Genomic DNA, 14492 nt, shown 5'->3' on the forward strand with positions numbered 1-14492 from the left:
GATTGTCATTATCATTATTTTTTCCATTTTCTTGATTCAGATGTTGATCCAACCTCTAAAAAAACTAGATGTCTAGCATGTTGAAATTGTTTTGAAAAATAAAAAAAGAAGAATGTTATAGGGAATGAGAATGAACTAACTACATTTGTGTAGTTAATGTTACCGTATTCAGTATGTAAACTAGTATTAATGTTACCGTATTCAGTATGTAAACTAGTGTTAATGTTACCGTATTCAGTATGTAAACGAGTGTTAATGTTACCGTATTCAGTATGTAAACTAGTGTTAATGTGTGTAGTTCATGTTACCGTATTCAGTATGTAAACTAGTGTTAATGTTACCGTATTCAGTATGTAAACTAGTGTTAATGTGTGTAGTTCATGTTACCGTATTCAGTATGTAAACTAGTGTTCATTTGTGTAGTTAGTTACCGTATTCAGTATGTAAACTAGTGTTAATGTTACCGTATTCAGTATGTAAACTATTGTTAATGTTACCGTATTCAGTATGTAAACTAGTGTTAATGTGTGTAGTTAATGTTACCGTATTCAGTATGTAAACTAGTCTTAATGTGTGTAGTTAATGTTACCGTATTCAGTATGTAAACTAGTGTTAATGTGTGTAGTTAATGTTACCGTATTCAGTATGTAAACTAGTGTTAATGTGTGTAGTTAGTTACCGTATTCAGTATGTAAACTAGTGTTAATGTGTGTAGTTAATGTTACCGTATTCAGTATGTATACTAGTGTTAATGTGTGTAGTTAATGTTACCGTATTCAGTATGTAAACTAGTGTTAATGTGTGTAGTTAATGTTACCGTATTCAGTATGTAAACTAGTGTTAATGTGTGTAGTTAATGTTACCGTATTCAGTATGTAAACTAGTGTTAATTTGTGTAGTTAATGTTACCGTATTCAGTATGTAAACTAGTGTTAATTTGTGTAGTTCATGTTACCGTATTCAGTATGTAAACTAGTGTTAATTTGTGTAGTTCATGTTACCGTATTCAGTATGTAAACTAGTGTTAATTTGTGTAGTTCATGTTACCGTATTCAGTATGTAAACTAGTGTTAATTTGTTGTTAAAAGTAAATACAAATTTGATTGAAAAAAAAAGAAAGATGTGCTTTACTTTGGGTAAACCAGAAGTATGGTCAGTCACATGATCCTGGTCAGGCACAAATCCAGTTCCACTTCCCTAATCAAATGCAATGAGAGCCTTGCGTTCTTCAGCCCTCCTCTTCTTCAACAAATAGACCACGACCACACCCAGCAGCATCAAGGTCATGATGAACAACCCGGCGAAGACTATGGTTCCCATGTCCGATCTGAGAAAATATGTAGCTTCCGCGTCTACAACAGGAGCTGCAATCAACAGCAAAAACAACATAATGACATCAGTGGAATGGAGTTTGGATCTGTTCGTTTAGGAAAAGGCAGGTAAGGAAAGGCAGTCATGAAAAAGTATTGGGACACAGTCCATCCAGTCAGCATGTTTAGGGTTATGTTTTAGGTCTGGTTAACCATATAACCTAATCCTAAATGCTTCAACATAATTGTCTGGGACATACTGGTGTTTCTCTGGTCTAATCCTGATATGAATTAACCCTTTACTAAAGGAGTGAACGTTATTTATAATAACGGTTACATGGAGGAAATCGGACCACTCAGAAATGAAAATGGATGGCCCTCCCTTCAGCAAAATATACAGTATTTTACAAACCCTCCCTGAACGCTTAATTTAAAAAAATAAAAATAAAGTGACCCTCCCTTATACCCAAAATAATAATTAAAACAAAGTGGAAAAGCAGAGAACATATCTAACGTTTACTCTCACTTCCTGGACAGAGCAGAGCCTTAGATATGCAAATGTGGAAACTGTTCTTTGTCCTGTATGCATTATTTGGCAACGCAGGAATGTTGATGGCGCACAGGTCTGCGGGCCAGAAGGTTGTGGGTTCACAGACCACCGTGGACAGGAGTAGGAGTGGAAACATATCCTTTACAGTAAAAGCAATCCATGAATCTATCATCGTATGTGCAGGTCCGAGAATAAATAGCCTTTTATAAAAATGTCATGCAATTCTACATCATTTTACATATTAGTAGAATATTTTTTAATACCACACAAATGACCCAAATTACAGCTAAGAATAGACAGATAGATATGCGTATTTGTTCATCTTATCATATCTCTCCAATGCCAAATCAGTGTGTCTTGTTTGCAACGAAACTGTTCCTGTTTGCAAATAATTACATCTGAGACGTCATTAGGAATCGGAGCATTGTCCTTGGACAGAGTAGGCCTAACGACGCAGAAAGATGTAAGCTTTAACTGCTAACTACTCTTCTTCCGTGGCTTAATCCAACGAGAGAAGGTCACAAGTGTTTCCCTAAAAGCTGTCTGAGTTTAAACATCTTCTGTTGTACAGAAAGTGAATAGCTGAATCAATTGATAGTGACAGAATTAGATTACTTTCCAAGCAAAGTCCATTTTTGGTCTCCTCGGTTGTAGCTCCGCCTCTGAATGTCAAAGAAACTAAACCATGATATCCCCATATGCACCGGAGTCGCGTCTTTCCCGGGTATTTTACAGCTTGTTTCTAGAGTATAGCATCACGGACCAAAGCGCTGTTATAGATCACTTTTATATAATCTGATCCGTTTTATTTTCTTCAAAATCTTAAGCTAACAAAGGGTAGGCCTATGAATTTTTGCTATATTCTTTAATAAAAGGTAGGCCTATGGAATCCCCTCCCATACCCCCTCAATTCGAGTCCTGGTTTTAACTTAACAGCCCTTCCCTGACACAGAGGTAGGCTATTTTAAAAAGGTTGATTTAAAGAGTGCATGGTGGGTGGAGGAATTGACAGACACATCTATGGATATAGCAGACTATGGCCTAATTTCATCTGTCAAACAGGTAGGCCTACCTCTTATTTCTTCAATAGGAAGAAATAGGCTCCAACACAAAGCCCTCTTGTTGTTAGTAAAGTCTAATTAAAATGAAGACAGTTGAAATGAATTATGCCTAGTGGGATTTGCCTAATTTCAGCACGATGAGCTGTTCATTTCCGATTGATTGTGCCGCGGCTGCTGCTTCTAGTTTCTAGCACAACAATGCAAGTTACTCGAATCTGGCTTATTGTGAGGTCAATAACTCTGATAAATACATCATGGGCAAGAAGCATATTGTTTTTAATAAAAATCAATTATAGTGGTAGCAAGCTATCAGAGTTGACCTCTGGTCGTCCTTCTCACCTTCGCGCTCTCATTCTCAAGCTGAACAGAACATAGGCTATAGGCTAATCTGAGCGCAAAATAGTACATTTTTTGGTCTATGCCTAATGCACAGCCATTGGTCAGGCAGCACACAAAAACGTTATTTGATCGGCAAGAGCAGAGCAGATCCAGGGCTCAGGGTTGGAATATCCATTGCAGAGTGTAATTCAGCCTAGTTTTATTTACACCATCCCAGCAGCTATCTGAGAAATATAACTTTGTTCTGTGCTTCTCTGAGCATGCACTTCGTAGCCTACAGGCTATGGATCATATGATTGAGACCACGCTAAATAGCCTACAGGCTATGGATCATATGATTGAGACCACGCTAAATAGCCTATAGGCTATGGATCATATGATTGAGACCACGCTAAATAGCCTATAGGCTATGGATCATATGATTGAGACCACGCTAAATAGCCTATAGGCTCACTTGATATTGCGCGCCCAGCGGAGAGTCAGAGATGAGGGGCGGCGCCGGGAACACATCGATATAGAGCCTAATAAGCAACTAATTCTAAAACACTGAGAAATATTTACATTTCATAAATTACATGACCCTCCCCGGGACTAGATGTAAAAAAAATACTAAACCCTCTGTGACTGAAATTGAAAAAGCATGACCTGTCCCCGTTTTCCTCCAGGTACCAATTCTGTAGATGTTATCATTCCATAAGAGCGGGGTAATTACCTGCACGGGTCTTTTCGCCTGCACCCGTCTCCTCGACTGCACCGGTCTTCTGGTCTGCACCGGGCTGGGCCTCTCTGACCACAAGGAAAGGACCCTGGGTTATGTAGTGCCTGTCTGTCTCTCCGTTGGGGAGCTCTCGCCTGCGCCTCTGCAAGCCTTTGTTCAGGCAGCCCTGGGCACACCTAGAGTTGGGGTTTCCCAGCTCACACAGGATGACGGTACAGGTGAGGTACACCTAAAGGAGGGTCATGGGATGTGAAAGGGAGATGACCATCCAAGAAGATTTTCCTAATCCCCTCCTCTCTTCTCCAGACCATTTCCGGAGACCTTCTCCCTTACCTCACCTCGCTCATCAACTCATCCTTGACCGCTGGCCATGTCCCTTCCGTCTTCAAGAGAGCGAGAGTTGCACCCCTCCTCAAAAAACCTACACTCGATCCCTCCGATGTCAACAACTACAGACCAGTATCCCTTCTTTCTTTTCTCTCCAAAACTCTTGAGCGTGCCGTCTCTAGCCAACTCTCCTGCTATCTCTCTCAGAATTACCTTCTTGATCCAAGCCAGTCAGGTTTCAAGACTGGTCATTCAACTGAGACTGCTCTTCTCTGTGTCACGGAGGCTCTCCGCACTGCTAAAGCTAACTCTCTCTCCTCTGCTCTTATCCTTCTAGACCTATCTGCTGCCTTTGATACTGTGAACCATCAGATCCTCCTCTCCACCCTCTCCGAGTTGGGCATCTCCGGCGCTGCTCACTCTTGGATTGCATTCTACCTGACAGGTCGCTCCTACCAGGTGGCGTGGCGAGAATCTGTCTCCGCACCATGTGCTCTCACCACTGGTGTCCCCCAGGGCTCAGTTCTAGGCCCTCTCCTATTCTCTCTATACACCAAGTCACTTGGCTCTGTCATATCCTCACATGGTCTCTCCTATCATTGCTACGCAGACGACACACAATTCATTTTCTCCTTTCCTCCTTCTGATAACCAGGTGGCGAATTGCATCTCTGCATGTCTGGCAGACATATCAGTGTGGATGTCGGATCACCACCTCAAGCTGAACCTTGGCAAGACGGAGCTGCTCTTCCTCCCGGGGAAGGACTGCCCACTCCATGATCTCACCATCACGGTTGACAACTCCATTGTGTCCTCCTCCCAGAGTGCAAAGAACCTTGGCGTGACCCTGGACAACACCCTGTCATTCTCCGCTAACATCAAAGCGGTGACCCGATCCTGCAGGTTCATGCTCTACAACATTCGCAGAGTACGACCCTACCTTACACAGAAAGCGGCACAGGTCCTAATCCAGGCACTTGTCATCTCCCGTCTGGATTACTGCAACTCGCTGTTGGCTGGGCTCCCTGCCTGTGCCATTAAACCCCTACAACTCATCCAGAACGCTGCAGCCCGTCTGGTGTTCAACTTTCCCAAGTTCTCTCATGTCACCCCGCTCCTCCGCACACTCCACCGGCTTCCAGTTGAGGCTCGCATCTACTACAAGACCATGGTGCTTGCCTACGGAGCTGTGAGGGGAACGGCACCTCCTTACCTTCAGGCTCTGATCAGACCCTACACCCAAACGAGGGCACTACGTTCATCCACCTCTGGCCTGCTAGCTCCCCTACCTCTACGGAAGCACAGTTCCTGCTCAGCCCAGTCAAAGCTATTCGCTGCTCTGGCACCCCAATGGTGGAACAAGCTCACCCACGACGCCAGTACAGCGGAGTCACTGACCACCTTCCGGAGACACTTGAAACCCTACCTCTTTAAGGAATACCTGGAATAGTATAAAGTAATCCTTCTTCCCCCAACCCCCATTTAAAAAAAAAGGTGGTTGTCCCACTGGCTATCATAAGTTGAATGCACCAATTTGTAAGTCGCTCTGGATAAGAACGTCTGCTAAATGATGTAAATGTAAATGTGAATGTGGTGAGATGGTAAAACAAGGGATCGCTGGTGATGATGATGTGTGTGTGGCTTTGGTCTGTCAGTCAGTGGATTATCACTGACCCCATTATGAAGTACTTCATTAATCTGCAACAAAAATGTATGTTACACATTTTCTGTAGCTATGGCAAACTAGACAAGACATTATGCTTGAATTTAATACTACATACTACAATCGATACTGTTATTCTGGGTGATAATAATCCTGGATTTAACTAATATTTGACCACAGGAGGGCAGTGTAAATCAACATACTTATGCTACAGTACTTGTATTCAACGCTGAACTGTGTCAACCACAGGAGGTTGGTGTCGCCTTAATTGGGAGGGACAGGCTTGTGGTAATGGCTGGAGCGGAATAAGAGGGAACAGTATCAAATACATCAAACACAAGGTTTCCTTGAGTTTGATGCCATTCAATCGCTCGGTCCAGCCATTACTATGAGCCGTTTCTCCCCTCAGAAGCCTCCACTGGCATCAACTTATTTATAGTTGAGTTTTATTCCAGTACACATGGCAGCTTAAAGCTGAATTGTGTATACAACAAGAAATTCAATAATTTAAAAAAAATCGACACATTATTTCTTTGCATTAGGCCTATAGGTCTACATTTCCTCAACAGAATGTTAATCAAAGCACTTTGGGTCCACTGATGGCCAAATGTAACAGGGCAGCCATGTTGGATCATGCAGAATGTTAATCAAAGCACTTTGGGTCCACTGATGGCCATATGTAACAGGGCAGCCATGTTGGATCATGCAGAATGTTAATCAAAGCACTTTTGGTCCACTGATGGCCATATGTAACAGGGCAGCCATGTTGGATCATGCAGAATGTTAATCAAAGCACTCCTGCTCCACTGATGGCCATATGTAACAGGGCAGCCATGTTGGATCATGCAGAATGTTAATCAAAGCACTCCTGCTCCACTGATGGCCATATGTAACAGGGCAGCCATGTTGGATCATGTGAGGAGGCACAAGGGGCATTTGTTTGCTGTGGATCCAGGGAAAATCATGCACACTATTTTAGATACAATGTACATAGCATCTTTGTGTATGTAAATGTTTAATGTGTAAGATACCATGGCTAAATTAATACACATACATTCATTTATCAAAAGGACCATTTTATAGTAATTCATTACATCATATAGACGAAACATTTATTTTAACCAGGGTCCCATTTTGATGTAACACAATCATAACAAATAAACGTAATTGATCCCTGGTTCAACAGACCCTGGCCTATATAGAAAGCCTTTCCAGAACGTGTCAACTCCCAGTATTACATTACTATCCCCACATCCCAATACAGATAATAATAAGAACCAGGCATTTAACTGTTAAAACAAGACGTAGGAGCCATTTGGGCCTACTTATATGGTTGTTGTGTGGTTAATAGGTTTTCTGTCTTTGTATATTGCACGTCATCTGTACACTAGAGGGCACTGCAAAAGTACGTTTTACGGATTAATGTATATTCTTGTATTGATCCCAAGAGAGCGTTTCATTGTAAAAGTCAGAGACCACTTTTCAAATGATCTATATTTCCCACCATCCTTCTTTATATAGTGCAGGCTACATGTGAAAGGACGGCTGCCATCGGACTAAGTCTCAAATGCTGTCAGGGGTTGGTATTTAACCCCTGATGTTTTGGCCTTGTAGAGCATCACTCCGCACAGCATGGCAACGGCTGCTACGATACACCCAGCCATCAACACCATGTTCATGTTGGTCACTGGAGAAAAAACAAGAAAACACGTAAATGCCTTTTTTTTTAACACAAAAATACTTTGTGATACAAAAAACACCTTTTTATCCAGAGATTTATCTTGAGATGCTATTGCTTATGCCTGTTGAAAAATGTTGACTGCAGAGGTCTTTCCTAAATCATGGATAAGAACTTCTGCAATATACCGTCTCTTCAATAACTCAAAGAACAACGTTTGATTTCTAGCTTATCTACAGCTACAGCCGTTACCTGAGCTCTCTGAACTCCTTCTCAGGCGCAAAGGACCCTGGGAGATGTGGTGCTTGGCCGTTTGCATGGCGGCCTCTCTCTTGCGGTGGTGGTGGCCATCAGGCTGGGGGAGGTGGAGTTGACGCAGCCCTGGGCACACCGGGTGTTGGGGTTCCCAGCCTCACACAGGATCACTGAACAGCTGATGTACACCTGTAGCCAGAGGGTTTAAAGGTCACTGAACTAAGAAGATATCAGCCTTGATACGACCCTTGAATGATCCAGCAATCTGTCCCCATGTACCTGGTCGTGCAGTCCGATGAATTTGAAAGCTTCCATTCCGAACTGGAAATGCCTCTGGTGACGGGGTGAGAAGATTTGGACCGTCTCGTCCACATTGCAGCTGGTAAAACAACAGACAGGTAAAACTGAGAGTACAGTAAATATGTAAAGTACATACAGTAAGTGCAGTAAAGCAATCTTTTAGTCTAGAATATTCCACAGCCTTTATACAAATGTCTCAAATCTGTCATTTCTATTATACATCTCACAGTACTGACAAGTGTCCACCGTGAGGTTGATGAATGCCTTAGTGTTTATATTTTAATATACAGTACCAGTCAAACGTTTGGACACACCTACTCATTCAAGGGTTTTTCTTTATTTTTACTATTTTCTACATTGTAGAATAATAGTGAAGACATCAAAACTATGAAATAACACATATGGAATCATGTAGTAACCAAATAAAGTGTTAAACAAATCAAAATATATACATAGTGCTCAGCATATGTAGGAACTCCTTCAAGACTGTTGTAAAAGCATTCCAAGTGAAGCTGGTTGAGAGAATGCCAAGAGTGTGCAAAGGTGTCATCAAGGCAAAGCGTGGCTACTTTGAAGAATCTCAAATATATTTTGATTCATTTAACACTTTTTTGGTTACTACATGATTCCATATGTGTTATTTCATAGTTGATGTCTTCACTATTATTCTTCAATGTAGAAAATAGTAAAAAATAAAGAAAAAGCCTTGAATGAGTAGGTGTGTCCAAACCTTTGACTGGTAGTGTATATGTTTCCTTTCTCTAATCACCATTACTATTGTCATTATTTTTTAGCGTTATTGTTGATGTCTTTATCTCACTTTGCTTTTACCAACAGTGGCCTTGCCACTCATGCTAATAAAGCTGAATCTGTGTGCTCAATCTCACCCGTTTTCTATGATGGAGTAGGTGGGGTGGTAGTTGGGGTTGTCGTACGGCGTCGCTCTGCAGGACTCCACGAAGAGCTCAGTGTTATTCACAGTGGACACGGCCTCGATGTCCATGTAGACCATCTGCTTCACCACCACGTCCTAACGGGTAGTCACGGGGATCCACCATATTGGTGAACTGGCTGGTCTGGTAGAACTCAAACTGGTAGGTGAACGTGCCGAAGCCTTTCTCCACGACCGTGACGCTGTCCCTGTGTGCCGTGAAGCCCAGAGACACGTTGCCGCGTTTGGCGTACTGGCAGTAGAACTGGATCTCCACCTGGTGGTGCCTGGTGATGATATCGTTGGGGTCGTCGAAGGTGGTGATTTCGTTCTTGAAGATGAGGTTGTCGTCGTCCTCCTGGATTGAGAGAGATGGAGAGGGAAATCATCTAAACAGTTACATGTTGTGGTCACTGCCAGCACTGAACTCTACACACATCAATAAGATCAAAATCGGCAATCGTTTCAGTTCCTATGTTGCTGTGAAACTCTTTGGGTTATGAGCGAGCATGTTGGTTTCTCTTTAGATGCAAAACTGTTCTGAGGGCAGATCTTCCCACCGGCAGCATAAGCCACCCTTCACCAAAACATTCCATCTTGACCCTTCCTCTGAGGAAACCAATTCAAGATCAGTCAGCCTAGGTGGTGCCTTGGGGTGAATATCCTCTCGAACCAGGTTCAATATAGAGAACTCAGACAGACACCCAGGAGTGAATGGGTCTCACACAAAGATAAATACTGTACATACAGTGAGGGAAAAAAGTATTTGATCCCCTGCTAATTTTGTACGTTTGCCCACTGACAAAGACATGATCAGTCTATAATTTTAATGGTAGGTTTATTTGAACAGTGAGAGACAGAATAACAAAAAGAAATCCTGAAAAAACGCATGTCAAAAATGTTATAAATTGATTTGCATTTTAATGAGGGAAATAAGTATTTGACCCCTCTGCAAAACATGACTTAGTACTTGGTGGCAAAACCCTTGTTGGCAATCACAGAGGTCAGACATTTCTTGTAGTTGGCCACCAGGTTTGCACACATCTCAGGAGGGATTTTGTTCCACTCCTCTTTGCAGATTTTCTCCAAGTCATTAAGGTTTTGAGGCTGACGTTTGGCAACTCGAACCTTCAGCTCCCTCCACAGATTTTCTATGGGATTAAGGTTTGGAGACTGGCTTGTCCACTCCAGGACCTTAATGTGCTTCTTCTTGAGCCACTCCTTTGTTGCCTTGGCTGTGTGTTTTGGGTCATTGTCATGCTGGAATACCCATCCACGACCCATTTTCAATGCCCTGGCTGAGGGAAGGAGGTTCTCACCCAAGATTTGACGGTACATGGCCCCGTCCATCGTCCCTTTGATGCGGTGAAGTTGTCCTGTCCCCTTAGCAGAAAAAACATCCCCAAAGCATAATGTTTCCACCTCCATGTTTGACGGTGGGGATGGTGTTCTTGGGGTCATAGGCAGCGTTCCTCCTCCTCCAAACACGGCGAGTTGAGTTGATGCCAAAGAGCTCCATTTGGTCTCATCTGACCATAACACTTTCACCCAGTTCTCCTCTGAATCATTCAGATGTTAATTGGCAAACTTCAGACGGGCCTGTATATGTGCTTTCTTGAGCAGGGGACCTTGCGGGCGCTGCAGGATTTCAGTCCTTCACGGCGTAGTGTGTCACCAATTGTTTTCTTGGTGACTATGGTCCCAGCTGCCTTGAGATCATTGACAAGATCCTCTCTTGTAGTTCTGGGCTGATTCCTCACCGTTCTCATGATCATTGCAACTCCACGAGGTGAGATCTTGCATGGAGCCCCAGGCCGAGGGAGATTGACAGTTCTTTTGTGTTTCTTCCATTTGCGAATAATCACACCAACTGTTGTCACCTTCTCACCAAGCTGCTTGGCGATGGTCTTGTAGCCCATTCCAGCCTTGTGTAGGTCTACAATTTTGTCTCTGACATCCGTGGAGAGCTCTTTGGTCTTGGCCATGGTGGAGAGTTTGGAATCTGATTGATTGATTGCTTCTGTGGACAGGTGTCTTTTATACAGGTAACAAGCTGAGATTAGGAGCATTCCCTTTAAGAGTGTGCTCCTAATCTCAGCTCGTTACCTGTATAAAAGACACCTGGGAGCCAGAAATCTTTCTGATTGAGAGGGGGTCAAATACTTATTTCCCTCATTAAAATGCAAATCAATTTATAACATTTTTGACATGCGTTTTTCTGGATTGTTTTGTTGTTACTCTGTCTCTCACTGTTCAAATAAACCTACCATTAAAATTATAGACTGATAATTTCTTTGTCAGTGGGCAAACGTACAATATCAGCAGGGGATCAAATACTTTTTTCCCTCACTGTATGTCATCCCAATATAATATTTGACACCTCGGAGGTCTCACCTCTATCTGAGTGCCACAGGCATTGAGGGGGATGACTCCAATGATGTGGGTGCTGTTGGAGAGGCGTTGCAGGTCGCAGGCAGAGTTACTGGGATCGTTGAGGCGGAGATGGTCCTCATGAATTCCAGTAACAGAGGACTTCTCCACTTCTACTGTCATCTTGGTCTCGTCACACACCACCTTGGCTTTGACTGTCACGGGAGATATTTTGTTATTGTTGTATTTCCTCCTATCAAAACAATGTGACTGTGAACCATGATTTGAGTTGGTTGGAGTCATTTTGAGTTTAATTTGTATCTTTCCGTCACGTTTGGTGATTTCAGATGTGTAGTCTATATATAGTATGTATCATACAGTATTCACAGCTTCATCTGTTATCAATCATACAATCACACACCAAAGCATTTTGTCCAATCATACACCACAGCATATTGTCCAATCCCACACCACAGCATATTGTCCAATCACACACCACAGCATATTGTCCAATCACACACCACAGCATATTGATGGTGGAAGAATCTACAAACCATTTCTCGTCCGACCTCCACTACAACACATCTCATCTCAGACTGATAGACGCTAGATCTGAAAGTATTAGAGAAGATCAGGGTAAACAACGGCACATTGTAATACTTTTATTACATGTATTATTAGTCTCTCTCTCATGTGCGTTGGGAAATTACATTTGATAAAAAGAGGAAACTCCAGAGGGAAGTAGCAGAACGTACAGGAAGTAGCAGAATATACAGGAAGTAGCAGAACGTACAGGAAGTAGCAGAACGTACAGGAAGTAGCAGAACGTACAGGAAATAGAAGAACGTACAGGAAATAGAAGAACGTACAGGAAATAGAAGAACGTACAGGAAGTAGCAGAATGTACAGGAAGTAGCAGAACGTACAGGAAGTAGCAGAACGTACAGGAAGTAGCAGAACGTACAGGAAGTAGCAGAACATACAGAAAGTAGCAGAGCAGTTCTGGTGATGTTTCTAGCATTATAAAACATAAGACCTACCCGGATAGCCCCTCAGTGATGAAGCAAATGGGGAAATACTCCCCCAGATTGTCCCGGATGGGTGTCCACCGGATGACAAACTCCCCTTGGGTAGTCATGTGATTGGTGATGTTCAGAGGTCCACTGACGATGACATCATTAATCCTAGAAAGGAGGCAAAATGGACAAGGTAAATGCTAAGTGGGATCCTTGGACGACCCTACCCTGAATCCTAACCCTAACCTGAACCCCTACCCTACCCTACCTAACCCTAACCTTAACCATTTTAAATCGCAACTTATGTGGGGTGACGTCAGAGTAAGACGTCACAAGCATCCCCCTTAGCAAAGAGACAACAGCACCAATCCAAATCAATCACAGAAAATACATTTACTCTTAATTGAAAAACGTTTAGTTTTCTTAGACCTTTTGGTGAACTTATACAGTAGACTGCCTTAGGACAAATAATTGATTGCAGAATAAAATATTTGTAATCACTGAAATAGTTACAAAGTACTACAGGCGATAACGTTTTTAGTTACAGCCAGGACGCACTGTTACAGCCAGGACGCACTGTTACAGCCAGGACGCACTGTTAAAGCCAGGACGCACTGTTACAGCCAGGACGCACTGTTACAGCCAGGATGCACTGTTACAGCCAGGATGCACTGTTACAGCCAGGACGCACTGTTACAGCCAGGACGCACTGTTACAGCCAGGATGCACTGTTACAGCCAGGATGCACTGTTACAGCCAGGACGCACTGTTACAGCCAGGACGCACTGTTACAGCCATGAGTGCATGCACTAGAAATATAATCCTGGGTATAATACTGTATCATAAACTTTCATGGATGTTGTCCCTTACGTTGAGTATATAGCCTCTGCCTTGATCCTGATCTCCAGCTCTTTGTTGACCTCGGCGTGGAGATGCTCTCCGTTGTGTGGTGTCGGATGCAGGAACCTGGGCAGGTACATTCCCTCATCGCAAGAGGGAGCAGGAGAGTCCACTGAATTGGAAAAGAACACAAACGTACACAAGTAAAGGCCAATACTACACAAATAAATGCCATGTTTGTTGTTGTTTGTAGAATAAATATGTCCATCCATCCATCCAATGCATTCTTAACCATCAGAAGAGGAGTGTTTCTCACCCAGAAGAGAGAACTGCAGAGGGAGTTTGCTGAGGGGAGCAGTGGAGGGATACAGGCTTCCTGGGGTGGAAGGGGTCCAGGGGGTGGTGGTGGTCACTGCTGTGGTTGTTGATTGGGGAATGATGTTGGGTTGGTTCCACCACCAAGGAGAAGGAGTCTTGGTGGGTTGGTTCCACCACCAAGGAGAAGGAGGAGTCGTGGTGGGTTGGTTCCACCACCAAGGAGAAGAAGGAGTCGTGGTGGGTTGGTTCCACCACCAAGGAGAAGAAGGAGTCGTGGTGGGTTGGTTCCACCACCAAGGAGAAGGAGTCGTGGTGGGTTGGTTCCACCCAGGAGTCGTGGTGGGTTGGTTCCACCCAGGAGTGGTGGTGGGTTGGTTCCACCCAGGAGTGGTGGTGGGTTGGTTCCACCACCAGGGATAGGAGACGGTTGTTTGGTAGATGGAGCGTCGGCGTCTCCCTGCATGAAGCGGAGTTCTGGAGGAACTAGAGCCATCGGTGTAAGACAGGGTGATGTGTTGGTTGGGGAAGTCCTCTACAACTAGTTCAAACCCGTAGACGCCGCTCGCCGAAGTGTAACCGTATCGTAAGGAGCAAGATCCCTAACAGAGTGAAGAGGTTAGAACACAAAAGGAATCGCTGGTTAAGACCAAATACAATATGCCAATATTGTGCAATCACATTATAGATTGAATGCAAATGAGTTGTGGTTTATGTTGTAATGTTTTGGTCTCACCGTGACAGCCCAGCACATTGTGGAGCGTATCAACAATCACATTAGATTCAAGGGGTTGAAAATAACTGCTCACACCAACCTGAT

General features: G+C 43.4%; 1 pseudogene; it reads right to left on the bottom strand.

The window, feature by feature from the left end:
* Positions 1 to 7427: 7427 nt before the first annotated feature.
* On the bottom strand, positions 7428 to 11707 carry LOC123486157 (annotated as a pseudogene).
* Positions 11708 to 14492: the final 2785 nt, after the last annotated feature.

Source organism: Coregonus clupeaformis, unplaced genomic scaffold (assembly GCF_020615455.1).
Source record: "Coregonus clupeaformis isolate EN_2021a unplaced genomic scaffold, ASM2061545v1 scaf1038, whole genome shotgun sequence".
Classification (NCBI taxonomy): domain Eukaryota; kingdom Metazoa; phylum Chordata; class Actinopteri; order Salmoniformes; family Salmonidae; genus Coregonus; species Coregonus clupeaformis.